At 38.1% G+C, this 17,733-nt stretch overlaps 1 pseudogene; it reads left to right on the plus strand.

The window, feature by feature from the left end:
- Positions 1–10,651: 10,651 nt before the first annotated feature.
- On the plus strand, positions 10,652–11,021 carry LOC124986286 (60S ribosomal protein L39-like; annotated as a pseudogene).
- Positions 11,022–17,733: the final 6,712 nt, after the last annotated feature.

The raw sequence follows: 17,733 nt of genomic DNA on the forward strand, positions 1-17,733 counted from the left end.
CAATTTAGACTTAACGGACATATATAGAATATACCATCCAACAAAGAATGAATACACTTTCTTCTCAGGAGCACATGGTTTCTTCTCTAAAATAGACCATATTTTATGTCACAAAGCTACTGTTAGCAAATACAAGAAGATAGAGATACTACCTTGTATTCTATCAGATCATAATGGATTGAAATTAGAAATAAATGACAGAATAAAAAACAGAAAGTTCTCCAATACCTGGAGATTAAATAATACGCTATTATATGATGAATGGATAACAGAAGATATCAGGAGGGAAATAAAAAAAATTCTTAGAAGTAAACGAGAACAAAAAACTCTACACCAAGAATGCAAATAATCTAATCGACAAATGGGCTAAGGAAATGAATAGACACTTCACAGAAGAAGATCTACAAGCAATCAACAAACATATGGAAAAATGTTCAACATCTCTAGTAATAAGAGAAATGCAAATCAAAACTACCCTAAGATTCCATCTTACCCCAATTAGAATGGCGATTATCAAGAATACAAGCAACAACAGGTGTTGGTGAGGATGTGGGGAGAAAGGTACACTCATACATTGCTGGTGGGGCTGCAAATTAGTGCAGCCACTCTGGAAAGCAGTGTGGAGACTCCATAGAAAACTTGGAATGGAACGACCATTTGACCCAGCTATCCCACTCATTGGCCTATACCCAAAGGACTTAAAATCAGCATATTACAGAGATACAGCCACATCAATGTTCATAGCTGCTCAGTTCACAATAACCAGATTGTGGAACCAACCTAGATGTCCTTCAATTGATGAATGGATAAAGAAACTGTGGTATATATATACAATGGAATATTACTCCACCATAAAGAATGATAAAATTATGGCATTTGCAGGCAAATGGATGAAATTGGAGAATATCATGTTAAGTGAGATAAACCAATCTCAAAAAACCAAAGGACAAATCATATCGCTAATAAGTGGATGATGACACATAATTGGGGGTGGGAGGGGTTAGTGTTAGGGTTAGAGTTAGGGTTAGTGAGGGGGGCAAGAATGGAGGAAGGAAGGACTGTATAGAGGGAAAAGAGGGGTGGGAGGGGTGGGGGGAAAGGGAAAAAATAACAGAATGAATCAAACAACATTACCCTATGTAAATTTATGATTACACAAATGGTATGCCTTTACTCCATGTACAAACAGAGAAACAACATGTATCCCATTTGTTTACAATAAAAAAAAAGAAGTAATTGAGAACAAAGACACATCATATCAAAATCTCTGGGACACTATGAAAGCAGTACTTAGAGGAAGATTTATTTCATGGGGCGCATTCAATAAAAGAAGTAGAAATCAACAAATAAATGACTTAACACTACAGCTCAAAACCCTAGAAAAAGAAGAGCAGACCAACACCAAAAGTAGTAGAAGACAGGAAATAGTTAAAATCAGAGCTGAAATCAATGAAATTGAAACAAAAGAAACAATCAGAAAAATTAACAAAATAAATAGTTGGTTCTTTGAAAAAATCAACAAAATTGATAAACCCTTAGCCACACTAACAAAGAGAAAGAGGGAGAAAACTCAAATTACTAAAATTCGGAATGAACAGGGAAATATCACAACAGACATGACTGAAATACAAAACATAATTAGAAGCTATTTTGAAAATCTATACTCCAACAAAACAGAAAACCTTGAAGACATCCACAAGTTTCTAGAGACATATGAATTACCTAAACTGAATGAGGAGGATATACACAACTTAAATAAATCAATTTCAAGCAATGAAATAGAAGAGGTCATCAAAAGTCTACCAAAAAGAAAAGTCCAGGACCAGATGGGTTCTGCTGAGTTCTACAAAACCTTTAAAGAAGATCTCATTCCAATACTTCTCAAAGTATTCCATGAAATAGAAGAGGAGGGAACCCTCCCAAACTCATTCTATGAAGCCAATATCACCCTGATACCTAAACCAGACAGAGACACATCGAGGAAAGAAAATTTCAGACCAATATCCTTAATGAACATCGATGCAAAAATTCTCAACAAAATTTTAGCAAATCGCATACAAAAATATATTAAAAAGATAATGCACCATGATCAAGTGGGTTTCATCCCAGGGATGCAAGGTTGGTTCAACATCCAGAAATCAATAAATGTCATTCACCATATCAACAGACTTAAAGTCAAGAATCACATGATTATTTCAATAGATGCAGAAAAAGCATTTGATAAAATATAGCATCCCTTCATGCTCAAAACACTAGAAAAAATTGGGGTAGTGGGAACATTCCTTTACATTGTAAAGGCCATCTACGCTAAGCCCATGGCCAATATTATTCTAAATGGTGAAAAATGGAAAGCATTCCCCCTAAAAACTGGAACAAGGCAGGGATGCCCTCTTTCACCATTTCTATTCAACATAGTCCTTGAAACTCTAGCCAGAGCAATTAGACAAACCAAAGAAATTAAAGGGATATGAATTGGAAAAGAAGAACTCAAACTATCCCTGTTCACTGATGATATGATTATATATTTAGAGGAACCTGGAAATTCCACCAGAAAACTTTTAGAACTCATAAGTGAATTCAGTAAAGTAGCAGGTTACAAGATCAATGCTCATAAATCCAATGCATTTTTATACATAAGTGATGAATCTTCAGAAAGAGAAATTAGTAAAACTACCCCATTCACAATAGCATCGAAAAAAATAAAATACTTGGGAATCAATCTCACAAAAGAGGTGAAAGACCTCTACAATGAGAACTACAGAACACTAAAGAAAGAAATTCAAGAAAACCTTAGAAGATGGAAAAATCTCCCATGTTCTTGGATAGGCAGAATTAATATTGTCAAAATGGCCATACTCCCAAAAGTGCTATACAGATTCAATGCAATTCCAATTAAAATCCCAATGATGTACCTTACAGAAATAGAGCAAGCAATTATGAAATTCATCTGGAAGAATAAAAAACCCAGAATAGCTAAAGCAATCCTCAGTAGAAAGAGCAAAGCAGGGATATTGCAATACCAGATCTTCAACTCTATTACAAAGCAATAGTAACAAAAACGGCATGGTATTGGTACCAAAATAGACAGGTAGATCAATGGTACAGAATAGAGGACACGGACACAAACCCAAATAAATACAATTTTCTCATACTAGACAAAGGGGCCAAAAATATGCAATGGAGAAAAGATAGCCTCTTCAACAAATGATGCTGGGAAAACTGGAAAACCGTATGCAACAGAATGAAATTAAATCCCTATCTCTCACCCTGCACAAAACTCAACTCAAAATGGATCCAGGACCTTGGAATAAGACCAGAGACCCTGCATCTTATAGAAGAAAAAGTAGGTCCAAATGTTCAATTTGTTGGCTTAGGATCAGACTTCCTTAACAGGACTCCCATAGCACAAGAAATAAAAGCAAGAATCAACAACTGGGATAGATTCAAACTAAAAAGCTTTCTCTCAGCAAAGGAAACTATCAGAAATGTGAAGAGAGAGCCTACAGAGTGGGAGAAAATCTTTGCCACTCATACTTCAGATAGAGCGCTAATTTCCAGAATCTATAAAGAGCTCAAAAAACTCTACACCAAGAATACAAATAATCCAATAACAAATGGGCTAAGGAAATGAACAGATACTTCACTGAAGAAGATCTACAAGCAATCAACAGATATATGAAAAAATGTTCAACATCTCTAGTAATAAGAGAAATGCAAATCAAAACTACCCTAAGATTCCATCTCACCCCAATTAGAATGGCGATTATCAAGAATACAAGCAACAATAGGTGTTGGTGAGGATGTGGGGAAAAAGGTACACTCATACATTGCTGGTGGGGTTGCAAATTAGTGCAGCCACTCTGGAAAGCAGTATGGAGATTCCTCAGAAAGCTTGGAATGGACCCACCATTTGACCCAGCTATCCCACTCATTGGCCTATACTCCAAGGACTTAAAATCAGCATACTACAGAGATACAGCCACATCAATGTTCATTGCTGCTCAATTCACCATAGCCAGATTGTGGAACCAACCTAGATGTCCTTCAATTGATGAATGGATAAAGAAACTGTGGCATATATATACAATGGAATATTACTCAGCCATAAAGAATGATAAAATTATGGCATTTGCAGGCAAATGGATGAAATTGGAGAATATCATGCTAAGTGAGATAAGCCAATTTCAAAAAACTAAAGGATGAATGATCTCGCTGATAAGCGAATAAGGACTTATAATGGAGGGTGGGAGGGGTTAGCGTTAGTGTTAGGGTTAGGTTTAGGGTTAGGGTTAAGGAGGGTGGTAAGAATGGAGGAAGGAAGGACTGTATGGAGGGAAAAGAGGGGTGGGAGGGTTGGGGGGAAGGGAAAAATAATAACAGAATGAATCAAACAACATTACCCTATGTAAATGTATGATTACACAAATGGTATGCCTTGACTCCATGTACAAACAGAGAAACAACATGTATCCCATTTGTTTACAATAAAAAAAAAGGGAAGTAACCAGAAAAAAAAAAAGAGGCAGGTTATGAGAGAGAATGATGGACTGGTGACACAAATTTAGGAGTCATCTCCATATAGATCACATTTAACGTTGTGAGATTAAATATGATCTCTAGAAAAAGCAAGGAGAAACATAAAGAAGTTCAAGGATTAACCCTTGGTGAAACATTTATTAATAACTACAGCCTAATTTAATTTAATAAAAGTCATCTTATAGGTGGCCTAATGGGGAATGGTGATAGGAAGAATTCCTATTTATTCCAAATCCATTAATTTCTGTGTAGATTTTGAGACTATACACTGGATATCTGAACAAGTTAATCCCTGGTTCTAGGTCTTCATCCATGCATAAACTATCATTAGAAATCAGTGTTAACGTTTCAAAATAATGAAAACCAACTTGGGACTAACTTAATAAATTTAGGATACATGTATTTGAAACTGTTTTGTGAATTGCAGGGATACACATGTGAAAAAAGAATAAAAATTATGGTCCTGAAGACATTGAATCTTATAAACTGGCACAAACTCAACATGACTGAAAAGATTTCATGAAATTCTACTCTGTCCAAATTTTAAAGAGATTCTCTATTAATTATTTGCACATTTGATCCTTCCATGTATTAGATATTATCTCTTTTGGGAGGACATATTATTGCTCAAGTCAACTATATTTTTTGAAAAGAAACATAAAGTGAGAAATGCTATTTTCATAATTTGAAAGACTGAGCTTTAATATTTTAATTTATGAAATCAATCCAGTTGCTTGCATATTTCAGCGTGTGACTTTTTCCAGTTTTGGTTCTGTTCTTCATCTCTTGCAGTTGTTAAGGGACAGTAATCTGAAACTGCAGCCAAAAGCCTGACACGGCCCCTAATAAAAGTGATTTCATTTTTTTTTTCCCTCAAATATATGATTTGATTTTTCTCTGAGGATCATGAGATGAACTTCAGACCAAATGCTTCAGCTGACCCCAGGAAGTAGGAACTGTTAGTGACCACTCCCCATGCTCTGTATTACCACAGCCCAGTTATTAGGAATAGTTTGGTAGAGGGATAATGGGACAGCAGAGCCAAGAGCTTATAGGAAAAATTGGTGTAATATTGAAGGTTTTACTTACAACAGTAAATCACACTGAAAAAATGCTCAAGGGTCAGAGCAGGAGAATAACTCCGAAGATATTAATCAACTGGGAAGCGGCCATCTTAATGGTGAAATGGCCTCATGATGGGTGTTGTCGCCACAAGAAAGCTGTGGAAATTAGGAGTTCTCAAGCAAGAGCTGAGGTTACTTAAGAGAATGTCCCTATTCCCATAAATACACACTGAAATATGGAGGGGTCAAAGAATATGATGTGTGCAACTTACTTTCAAATGGTTCAAAATCATTCAATTATATCACACGCACAGACGGAAGATGACAGAAGGACCAAAGGAGAGAGGGACGAAAGGAAGAAGAAGAGAAAGCAATGGATAAGGTAGATGGGGACAATATGTTAACAATAGGTGACATTCTTACAGCTTTCCTGAATGCTCAAAATTATTTCCACATTTGATATTGAAAATTAAAATAAGTACACACGCGCACACATGTGCGCACAGAGTCGGGCAGTTAACCTTGAGCATTGCTGCCTAGACCATTCTGCTCCACCATCATTCCTCCCCTCTGCTCAACTCCCTGGAGAATGTCCTTGGCCTTTGTCAGATGACCAAGCTTTCCGCACTTCCTCGAGACCTTGAGGAATATCAATCTTCCTTTGTCAACCTCCTTTCCTTTTTCTGAAGGTCATGACTCCTGTAACTTCAGATAATCCAAATCCGGGGTCAGAGGATGCCACTCTGCAGTGCGGAACTCTGAATGTGCTATCTGTCAGTGCTTTGCTGGGGAATCGAGTCCCTAGGTGCTCACACCCCCAAACTTTCAGGGTCCTGCTGCAGGCCTTCCTTGTCTGGCCCATGTGTCTTTGCTGATGGCCTAGAGAGTGGACATGGCTTTTCTGCCTCTTCTCTCTAAAGGGCAGTTTGAATGCATGCGATGTGCCCTCCTAGATCTTTTCCACCAAGAGAAAGTTTGTGTCGGATTTTCACTTCTTGAACACAGATGGTCAAGTTATATTTGTTAATCGACTAAAAAATTTGCTTTCGGAAATGGAACAGTTCAATGCAATAAAGTAAGAGATGTCACTAAGGCAGTACAGAAGAGTGGAAAGAAGCTCAGATTAGAATAAAATGGGGTCTCCCAAACTGTAATGTGCATGTACCTCCCCTGTGGACCTTGCTACAATGCAGTTGCTTCTGCAGTGGGACCTAAGATTCTGTAATTCTAACCAGCTTCCAGGTAAGGCCTGGTCTGTGGATGGCACTCAGTAGTAAGTACTATGGTGCCCGGAGAGGGAGGGCTCCCTATTGGTGGGAAATCTTCAAAAGAGGAAGAGTCTCGCTGGGCTACGGGAGGAGAGCAAACAGAGCTCAGGTAGATGAGCAGGGAAGACGGCATTTCAGGGTTAGGGACAGATTGAAGAAAGCCTTGGTGTAAGAATGAGCCTAACTTGCTAGAAGAGCTCTTGGCAGAAGCCTTCAAGAACAGAGTTGGTTTTTTTTTGTTGTTTGTTTGTTTTTTTTTTTTTTTTTTTAAACAGTTTTTGTATGGTAGAAAGAAGGAGGCAAATTTATGTTTGAAGTTAGGAATACAGGGCTAAGGAGCTCCATTTATAGTCTAAGTAATGGAAAGACAGAGAAGGTGTTAGAAAAAAGGAGGCTATGACAAAGTCTATTTGAACAAGTCCACTTTGAATATTTAAACTTCATAATCTCTCTTCCATGAGTAGAAATATTTGAAAACCACTAGAAGGCACAGAGGAGTCATTAAAGAAAAATCTCTCTTCTAATAGTTTCTGGCTCCAAATTCTTTTCCTCAGATCCTCCCAGATAGCTAATTGTTGGGACAGGGTTTCAATTCACTATGCTCAATGTAAATTAGACAACTGATCAGAATTTGGTGGTGTGTAGGTGAACTCAAATCATAGAATGAACACTTACCAGAGGGGATGGAAAAAGCAAGATCCAGAATCCTTTGTAAATATAGGCTTAATAGGAATTAGTCATAAAAAGCTATTATTGTTAATTCAAAAATAATAGAGCCTGTTACTCTGTTACATAAATAAGCAATCTGTTAAGTGTCCTCGTAGCTCTTTAACTGCTATTGGCAATGAACCCTTCAAGTAAATAAAGAGATATTTAACGGTACCAACGCCTTAGTTACAACTGCTGCAAAAATGGCGCATGATCTTAATATTTTTGTTTCCCAATTTTTTTCCAGTTGTCTTCCCATTTCTCTCCATGTGTCACAAAGGTGGGCTGCAGGCCCTTTTTAGGTAACTTCAATGCAGATATATCTGTTATGGGCTAAACCATGTTCCCTAAAAATTCATATTTTGAGGTAGTCCTGCTACTTCAGGGTGCATTTGCAGATGGGGCCTTCAAAGAGGTAATTAAGGCTGGCTATGGTGGCACACTGCTGTAATCCCAGTGACTTGGGAGGCTGAGGCAGGAGGATTGCAAGTTTGAGGTCAGCCTTAGCAACTTAGTGAGACCCTGTCTCAAATTAAAAAAAAAAAGAATTAAGTTAAAATTTAAAAAATAAGGTAAGTAGGGGACTATAAAATATGACTGGTATCCTCACATGAAGAGGACCTCTGCAGAGGGATGATCTTGTGAAGATACAGAGGGAGGACAATCTCTGCAAGTCAAGGAGAGGGGCCTCAGTAGAAACTATCCAGCAGACATCTTGACAATGGACCTCTTGCCTCTGGAAGCCCAAAAAAATTAACTTCTGTTGTTTAGATTACCCGCATTGTGGTTCTTTGTTACAGCTGCTGTGGCAAATTGAAATGGCATCATCTGCCCTTCTTTCCTTGAGCAGCCAGTTAAATAAATGTTTGGAACATCTGTCACGCACACAATACCGTGCTGGGCACAGAGGGCGATAAACATATTGGACAAAGAGAAACATAGGGTTAATTTGCTTTTAAGCAGGTGCCATTCCAGTGAGGACATAAACCACACGTTCATCTTAACATGAGCAGCCGTTTTAATAGTGAACGAGGCGTAGCCATAGTTATCACTTCATTTATTCACCCACCTGTTCAACAAATATTTAATGAGTGCCAACTTAAGTGCCCATCACTGATCTAGATGCTGGGATATGGTAGTGGATAAGCAGTGACTTATAGTCTAGAGAGAATTCTATGATTCGCTGGCTGGTGATAAATGTTTTAGAAAAATACAAATCAGATGGAGAAAGGGAGAAGGGGTGAAGCAGATATGATTTGAGGGAGAATGGTCCATGAGGACCTAATAAGTGTCATTTGAGCAGAAATGATTGAACATGTATTACGTTCTAAGTTCTGGGGCTGGGGATCCAGTGCTCTCCTACCACATGGCAAGGCCCTGAGTTCAATCCCTAGCAGCATAAAATAAATGAATAAATAAATCAAAATAGAAAGTTCTGTGTAGGATTGGGAGATCCAGGGAAGAAGTCATGGTCTATGGGAAGGTGAACATTTAACTTGATAATTTGAACATAATCAGACAGGTGTTACAACCAGGTCATGCAACAGGTACTCACAGTTGATACTCAATAAATATTTGCTGAATGAGTGAATAAATGAATATTAGAAAGAGTAAATAAAATGGGAGATCAGAGGAAGGAAAGAATTACTTCAGTAGGATGGTAGTTTCAAAACTGAGCTCTACTTGAGATCCTGTCATGGCAGCTGTGGGGTGATGGGGAGAAGTGGAGAGGATAGATGGAGTGGGGCTCTGGGTACTGTATGTTTCTCAGACATGTTTCTTATCTGCTTTACTTATAGGGTGGCCATAGAAGAGTACTTGTGGGTAAAGGGAATTGCTACATAAAAACATTTGGAAAGCGCTCGGTTGAGGAGTCAGGATTTTTTTTTTTTTAATCAGATCATTGAAGGAGAATAGAATTAGAATGAGAAATCAGGAGCCAGGAGGGAGAACAGAATTCTAGTGCTGCAATAAAACATGGGGCCATCGACACCACTGATTTTACCATTTGAACCAAAGCCGAGCCTAAAAAGAGAAAGGTTTCAGGAAGGGAGGGAGCAGAAAGGGTTAAAATGTACCTTGCTCACTTGTCCAGATTCTCACAAAACTAACAACTTCTGGTCTCTATTTAAGATTTTAAAATCCTATGCAGGAAAATGGATGGAACTAGAGACCATCACGTTAAGTGAAATAAATCAAACTCAGAAGGTTGAGGGTCATAGTATGTTTCTCTCATATATGGAAGTTAGAGAGAATAAAGGAACACAAAAGTCAGGATGGATCTCCTAAAAATCAAAGGGAGTTCTGTCGTGGAAAACAACCGAGGGGTGGAAGGCAGGCAGGGAGGGGGGAAATGCTGGGGAGCGGTATTGGCCAAATAATATTGTTATATCTTGTGCATGTATGAATATGTAACAAATCCCATCAAGATACACCAATAAAAATGAGAAAATTAAAAAATAATTTTCATCATTTAAAAAAAGTCTACATGTGCATGAAGTGATTATCTTACTTCCCTGTTGTAGCCATTACACTGCAGGGTCACAGACAGTGAAAATCAGAGACCTGCAAAATTTCATTTTAGTCAGCTTTTTCATTGCTGTGACCAAGAGACATGACAAGAACAACGTAGAGGAGAAAAAGGTTATTTTGGTTCGTGGTTCCATTGTCAGCTGACTCCACAGGTCTGGGTCCAAGGTGAGGCAGGACATCATGAGGGAAGGGCATGGCAGAAGAAAACAGCTCAGGACAGGGCAATCAGGAAGGGAGGCAGGTGCGGGGTCGGGGCAGGCGGAGAGAGAACTGCTCACCAGAGACAAAACATACACTCCAAAGGTACATCCCCAGGGATCTGCCTCCTTCAGCCACAGACTTCCTGCCTACATTTACCAGAGTTAATCCATGTCACTGGATCAATCCACTGATCAGGTTACAACTCTTATAATCTAATCATTTCACCTCTGAACATTCTGGCATTGTCTCACACATGAGGTTTTTGGGATACCACATATTCAAACCATAATACATTCCTTCCATAACCAAAAAGGTAACGTTTTGTTTTACAAAATAGGGAAAATGGGGCGAAATGGGAAGATCAATGTGGAGAGTTTTAGTGTATGCATTCCAAGAAACCTGGAATGAATTCGTCTTTTAAGTCACAAACTGCTTTCCATACCTCTTCAGATTTACTTTGTCAGTGAATTTTTAAGACTCTTTGAAAAATATCTTTTTTTAGCTATTTGCCTTTTTTTAGCCTTTGTGGTGTGTGTGCTTGATTGGGTTCCCCACCGTGTCTTCTCACTAGAATTTCAGGATGAAGACATTCCTGGTCAAGAAACAAAAGCAAAATTGTCCCATCCCCCAGTGGATTTGAATGAAAACTGGTAATAAAATTAGGTTCAATTCCAAGAGGAGACATTGGAGGAGAACCAAGGTGGTTCTCTAAGGAGTCACATGAAATGGCACACTTATTTATGCTGTATCAAGGCTGTGATTGTCTTGTCTTGTCAAGCTGAAAATGTCACCACTATCTAGACAGTTGAGAATATTTAAATGGGAATGTGAGCTTTCTTTAGTTACAAAGGTGCTGTAGTACTGATTTTGGTTGGTTTGGTAATAAATAGGTGACACCTTTGGAAAAAATTATCTTTTTATTGCAATGTCTGTAAAAGAGAAGCTATAACAAAACTCTTAATAGATAAGCACTAATGAGGCTCAAGTGTTATGTGCTCATGTAATTGGTCTGACTTTTAGATAAACAGACAACCATACTTGGATCATAATCTGGATCTTTTGACTAAGTGTTGACTTTCAGAAGTCAGAACAGAACCATAACTTTTACCTACCTAATTTTTCATTAAGTCAGGAATTAGGTAGAATGAACATTAATCAGCACTAATGAGTAACCTCATGGTTCCTGAGAGCACAGAGCCATGCAGCAGAAATGAAATGTGGGTGTCACTGTGAACAAGATACATTCAATTGCCCAGGACAGAACTCTTTTCACTTTGGGCATGCATGTCTCCATTGTCAGATGAGTTTTGTTTAGTGATCAGGCTGTGATCACTTTAGTGATCAGTTGGATGGTAAGATTCCATATGACTTTTATTCCTGGAATGGACGTTTGTTCCTAGATCATTCTGGTCCTTGTTTTCTCTTGTCTGTAAAAACTTGTGAGTTGACAATAGAGTTTAAGATAACCATGGGAAGTGCTATTTAAACAAGATACACAGTTAAATACATCAGCCTCATGGACACCGCTGGTCAAAGTTTAGGTTTATATACTGCAGCAGTGTGCTAACAGTGGCCTCAAAACACTACACAAATGACCCAGGGAAAGTCACGGGCAGCAGGCATTTCCAACCCACCTGGGTATTTTTTCACATAGACTTCGGTCTGAAGATAAATAGCTCAAGGAAGCAACTCTAGCCAGAAGAAAATTCAGGTACAAGAATGTTTGCTCACAAAGAGACTTTTAGCAGAATCATGATGCGTGAATGAGAGCGGATGGAATTTAAAGCCTAATCCAACAGAATTCATTTGTTTTACAGAGGCGGAAGTTGGGGTGCAGGAACTTTCCAGTCACTCTCATGTCGGATAGAGACCACGGGAGAACTGGAAAACAAAGTGTCCCCAACACCAGTTTTTGTATATTTCCCCACAGTGTTCATTTGTAATTCTTACTATGCAGCTTTATTGAAGAATCTAAGCACAGGAGGATTCAAAATGCTATTTATCTTAGTTGTAAATCATGATTATATTGTGATATATTTGTTTAATGTACAAGAGTAGTAATCCTTCTTCCAGGACCTGTTGAAAGCCTAAGATGACCTTTTGTGCAACTTAGATCCATTTCTGTGTCTGAGTCTTGAGTTTGGAAACACATAGAAAAACGCTTATTCACTAAGCATGTGTCCAAAAGTTCCTACAATACTGCCAGAGAATTTCTTAGCTTAACCAGAAAATCTTGTGAGAGTCTAGCGCAGTCATGCAGCTGTGTTATTATCATCAGGTGTCTTTGCTCACTTAGTAAAAGACTCTGGAGAAATTCATAACCTTCTTGCTAGGGTGACCTTGTCTAAGTCAGCAGACCTCTGTGCCTTTTTCTTTCCATCTGTAATATCATAATGTAGAATAACAAAATGGGGAATACAAATCATTGAGGAGATAGAAACTGATCTATGTCTTTGTGGCTACAAGTTGCATCATTTAGGATATAAATGGTCTAATTCAATCATCTTTAAGGCGGCCTTACAAAACGGGAGTAGCTCTCCCTGCCCAATCCTGGAATGTTCCACCCATAGGACCACTTCCTCCATTGTTGCCCCAATTCCTTTGCTTTTCGCTCCCCTGGCTACATCCTTGCTAAGGCAATGGTCCTTCAGGAAGCTTGGCTTCCAGGGATTCAATACTGGGCCTCCAGTGTCCCTATCTCTTCCTTTCCCTCTGGAGTTCCTCCTCTTTTAGGGAGACGAACTGAAAGCCGCCCACAAGGTAAGGCAGAAAGAGCACCAGCGCCACCACCTGGCTGCAGGGAGAACGAGGCACCGCACGTGGAAGAGGTCGCGACCTGTCCAGGAGCGCACAGCTTACCTCCCTTGGTTCTCTGCCCTTCCCTTTTGAACCTGATTTTTTTTTTTTTTTTTTTTTTTTTTTTATCTTTCTATTTTTCTTCACTCCTCGTTACCTTTCCTGTACTTATATGTTAGCGCTGCCTCAGTTTCACTTACTAGCCTCCTGTGTAGGAAGAGATCCAAAGAATGGTGAGGGGCCCACCCTAAAGCGGGAGATGAGGGAGACCAGAATTAGGTCACCCTTGGGAGAACTCCAAAGAGCGTCACGCCTAGAGGCATGTTTGGATGTTTTCTTGGACACACGGAAAAGCCTTCAGGTGAAGTTCATCTTCGTGCAGCCTGTGGTTTGACTAAGCTTGCTCAGAACACTACCCTGAAATCAAGGGATAGTACAAGTGAGTTTATTCTTCTATGAGAAAGGAAAGGTGATCTGCATCACATCCTCACCCTTCCTGTGACTTGTGAACTGTTAGAGCTCTGGAGGCAAGGTTCTGCTCCATGCGATTAGGTTCTGTAGACTCCTCTAGCCGGGGATTTACATCAACCAACCACATATATTTCTTAGAATCAGAAATAGGCGGAGGCCAAAATCCTTCCCTAGTAGACTTCCTTGACTCCAGAGAGATTTCCCCCTAGATACTTAGTTTTGAAGGCCTCTAGTTTCTACAGTTATCCACATCATTCGACATCAGCCACCAGGAGTGGGGTACTGTCCTTGTCACCAGTGCATAAGAGAGAGAAGAAACCAACTAGGTTTTATAAAGTAAAGTTAGTTTTTTATTTTAGTAGCTTGGATAACCACTTCCAATGCAGCATACTCATTTTTTGATTTGTTTTATTTATCTTTTTATTGAGGTACATATACACTAAAGACAAACAGCACTGATCTTTAGTGCTAATTCTTGAAAATTTTGACATATATATATATATGCAAACATTTCTCAGATAAATATATTGAATATTTCAAGTATTCTAAAAGGTTCTCTTATAGCCATTCCCATAAACCCTTCATAGATAGGTAACCATTACTCTCCCATTTAAAAAATCTATTTCAGCGCTCCATGTATCCCAAGGGTGCCCTGGAGATAACTCAGGGACCATGGGTTTCAAAGGAGGAACGTTGGAACAATTTGGGAGAGTTCTTACTTAGAGGAGCTCTCCTTCTGTTCTCTATATTAATATTCTGAGATTTATAGAATGTGAAGAAAAATTTTCTGAGGACTTCATAAGATTAAGTATAGGCAATTAAGTCTGGTAGAATCAATGCTCGGAATGAACAAGATACCAAAAACGGTTTTGGGTATTGAGTCATTGGTCCAGTGACTCAACCTTGGACAAACCGGTAATTCATTGTTAGCATCAGTCAGCATCAAGGGTTCTGTGGTCCCTGGGCAGGTGATTTATGGGTATATTTTTGTTAAGTTTTTAAAAATCTTCTGATTGGTTAAAGATGAACTTCTGTTAGGTTGAAAGTTTTTAGAATAATTTAATTGATTTTTTTTCAGGAGGAATCGTCATAAAAACTGAAATTCAGTGTTCTCTTTCTCTTGTAGTAGGGATTGAACCCAGGATGCTTTACCATTGAGCTACATCCCAAGCCCTTTTTATTTTAAATTTTGAAACAGGTCTAGCTAAGTTACTTAGGACCTTGCTAAATTGCTTAGGCTGGTCTTGAACTTGCAATCCTCCTGCCTCAGCCTCCCGAGTTGCTGGGATCATAGATATGCTGGCTTCAGTGCTCTCTTTAATAATTACATGTCAAAACTTAAAATGTAAAAATTGAATAAATGAGTTCCAAATATTTTTATTTTTACTGAAACTCCCTCTTCTTGAGTCCTTCAGAAACCTGCTACAGGGTCAGACACATACTAGACATTCAAGAAATACAACTATCCCACTCCTTGGCCTATACCCAAAGGACTTAAAATCAGCATACCTCAGAGACACAGTCACATCAATGTTTATAGCTGCTCAATTCACAATAGCCAGATTGTGGAACCTACCTAGATGTCCTTCAATTGATGAATGGATAAAGAAAATGTGGTACACGTATACAATGGAATATTACTCAGCCATAAAGAATGATAAAATTATGGCATTTGCAGGAAAATGGATGAAATTGGAGAATATCATGCTAAGTGAGATAAGCCAATCTCAAAAAACCAAAGGACAAATGATCTCACTGATAAGCAGATGATGACACATAATGGGGGATGGGAGGGGTTAGTGTTAGGGTTAGGGTTAGGGAGGGAGGCAAGAATGGAGGAAGGAAGGACTGTATAGAGGGAAAAGAGGGGTGGGAGGGGTGGGGGGAAAGGGAAAAAATAATAGAATGAATCAAACAACATTACCCTATGTAAATTTATGATTACACAAATGGTATGCCTTGACTCCATGTACAAACAGAGAAACAACATGCATCCCATTTGTTTACAATAAAAAAAAGAAATACTACTGGGTTGAGCTGAATTTTTTAGGTTTAAGTATTGGAGAGGGCTGTGCTGAAGATTTCAGAAATAATAAATACTCCATAAAACAACAGTGTCCACATTCGTCAACCTGTTAGAGCATTACTGATTAGGGGAGGGAGATGGCAGTATGCTGGGGGATTTCTCTCTTTCTCCATCCCTACCTCATCCCCCTTCTTCTCTTCCTCCTTTTCTTTCTCTCATTGAAAAACCAAAGCCAGCAAGCAAACAAACAAAAAATACTGATGTGTTCTTTCTGAAAATTTTACGTGGGGCTGAGCATTTTAAATATTATTCTTTATATGAGCATTGTATTAGTTTTTACAAAAGAATGACAAAAGTAACATATTTGCTGAAATAAATTTCAAACAATTTTGAAAAGATAAAGCTACTCTTCTTATTCTTTTTACTCCTATGCTGAAGAGGTAACCACCATACATACTTTGGAAAGTAGCCTTTCTTACCACTCTCTTCATGTTTATTAAGGTAAAATTTATAAGTAATAAAATTCACCCATTTTAAGTAAACAGTTTGAGATGAATGTCAGCAATGATGTGCATCACCACAACACCACAGTCAGGAAACAAGACGTTTAAATCACTACAGAAAGTTCTCTCTGCCTACGGCTAATCCCCTTAACACTCATCCTCAGGGAATCAATAATTTGTTTTATGCCACAATGGTTTTTTCTACTCTTGAAGTTCATATAAATGGAATTATACAATCAGGATTTTATATTTGGTTTCCTCCCCACAGATGATGTTTTTGAAATTCAGCCACATTGTCATATGTATTGATAATTTATTTCTTTTTATTGCTAGTAAACAAGAATATCAAAATTTGTTTATTCCTGCACTGGTTGGTGGATACTTGGGTATTTTTCAATTTGGAGCTATTGTGAATAATGGTCCCATGAATATTTCACATATGGGTCTGTGTAGATATATGTGCTTTTATTTCTCCTGGTAAAGTATTATGACATGGGATTGCTAAGCTATTTTCCAAAGTGGACATACTATTTTGCATCCCCACCAGAAATTTATGAGAGTTGGAGTGACTCTGTGCTCTTTTCAACACTTGTTATTGTCAGCATTTCTAATTTTAGCCATTCTAGTTGGGTCTTATGGTATTTCATTGTGGTTTTAATTTGGATCTTCCTAGTGACAAGATGTTAAACATATTTAGCTGTATTTTACTGGCCACTTGTCTATCTTCTTTTGATGTGACTGTCCAAATCTTTTTCAAAGTTTTTATTGAATTGACTTAATTGGACCATAGTAAGATAGTGCACCATGATCAAGTGGGGTTCATCCCAGGGATAAAAGGTTATTGCAATATATGGAAATCAATAAATGTAATTCATCACATCACTAGACTTAAAGACAAGAATCACATGATTGTCTCAATAGATGCAGAACAAGTATTTGACAAAATACAGGATCCATTCATGTTCAAAGCACTAGAAAAAATAGGGATTGTAGGAACATACCTCAACCTTGTAATAGTTATCTATGCTAAATCCCAGGGAAACTTCATTCTAAATGGAGAAATGTTGAAAACATTTCCTCTAAAAAACTGAAAAAAGACAGGGATGTCCTTGTTCACCTCTTCTACTTAACATGGTCCTGGAAATTTTAGTCAGAGTGATTAGAAGAAAGAAATTAAAGGGATGCACATAGGAAAAGAAGAACTAAAACAATCCCTATTTGATGATGATATGGTTCTATATTTAGAAGACCCAAAAAACTCCACTAGAAAACTTCTAGAACTCAAAAATGAATTCAGCAAGTAGCATGATAAAATTAACACCCATAAATCAATTGCATTCCTATACATCCATGATGGATCAACTGAAAGAGAAATTAGGAAAGATATTGCATTCATAATAGCCTCAAAAATATTTTTTGTCCATCTGACAAAAGAGGTGAAAGATCTCTACAATGAAAACTATAGAACTCTAAAGAAAGAAATTGAATATGGCCTTGAAAGATGGGAAGATCTCCCATGTTCTTGGATAGGCAGAATTAATATTTGTAAAATGGTCATACTACCAAAAGCACTGTACGTATTTAAGGCAATTCCTATTAAGGTAATTCCTAAATGGGCAAAAGAGATA

This window comes from Sciurus carolinensis, chromosome 6 (genome assembly GCF_902686445.1).
Source record: "Sciurus carolinensis chromosome 6, mSciCar1.2, whole genome shotgun sequence".
Lineage (NCBI taxonomy): Eukaryota > Metazoa > Chordata > Mammalia > Rodentia > Sciuridae > Sciurus > Sciurus carolinensis.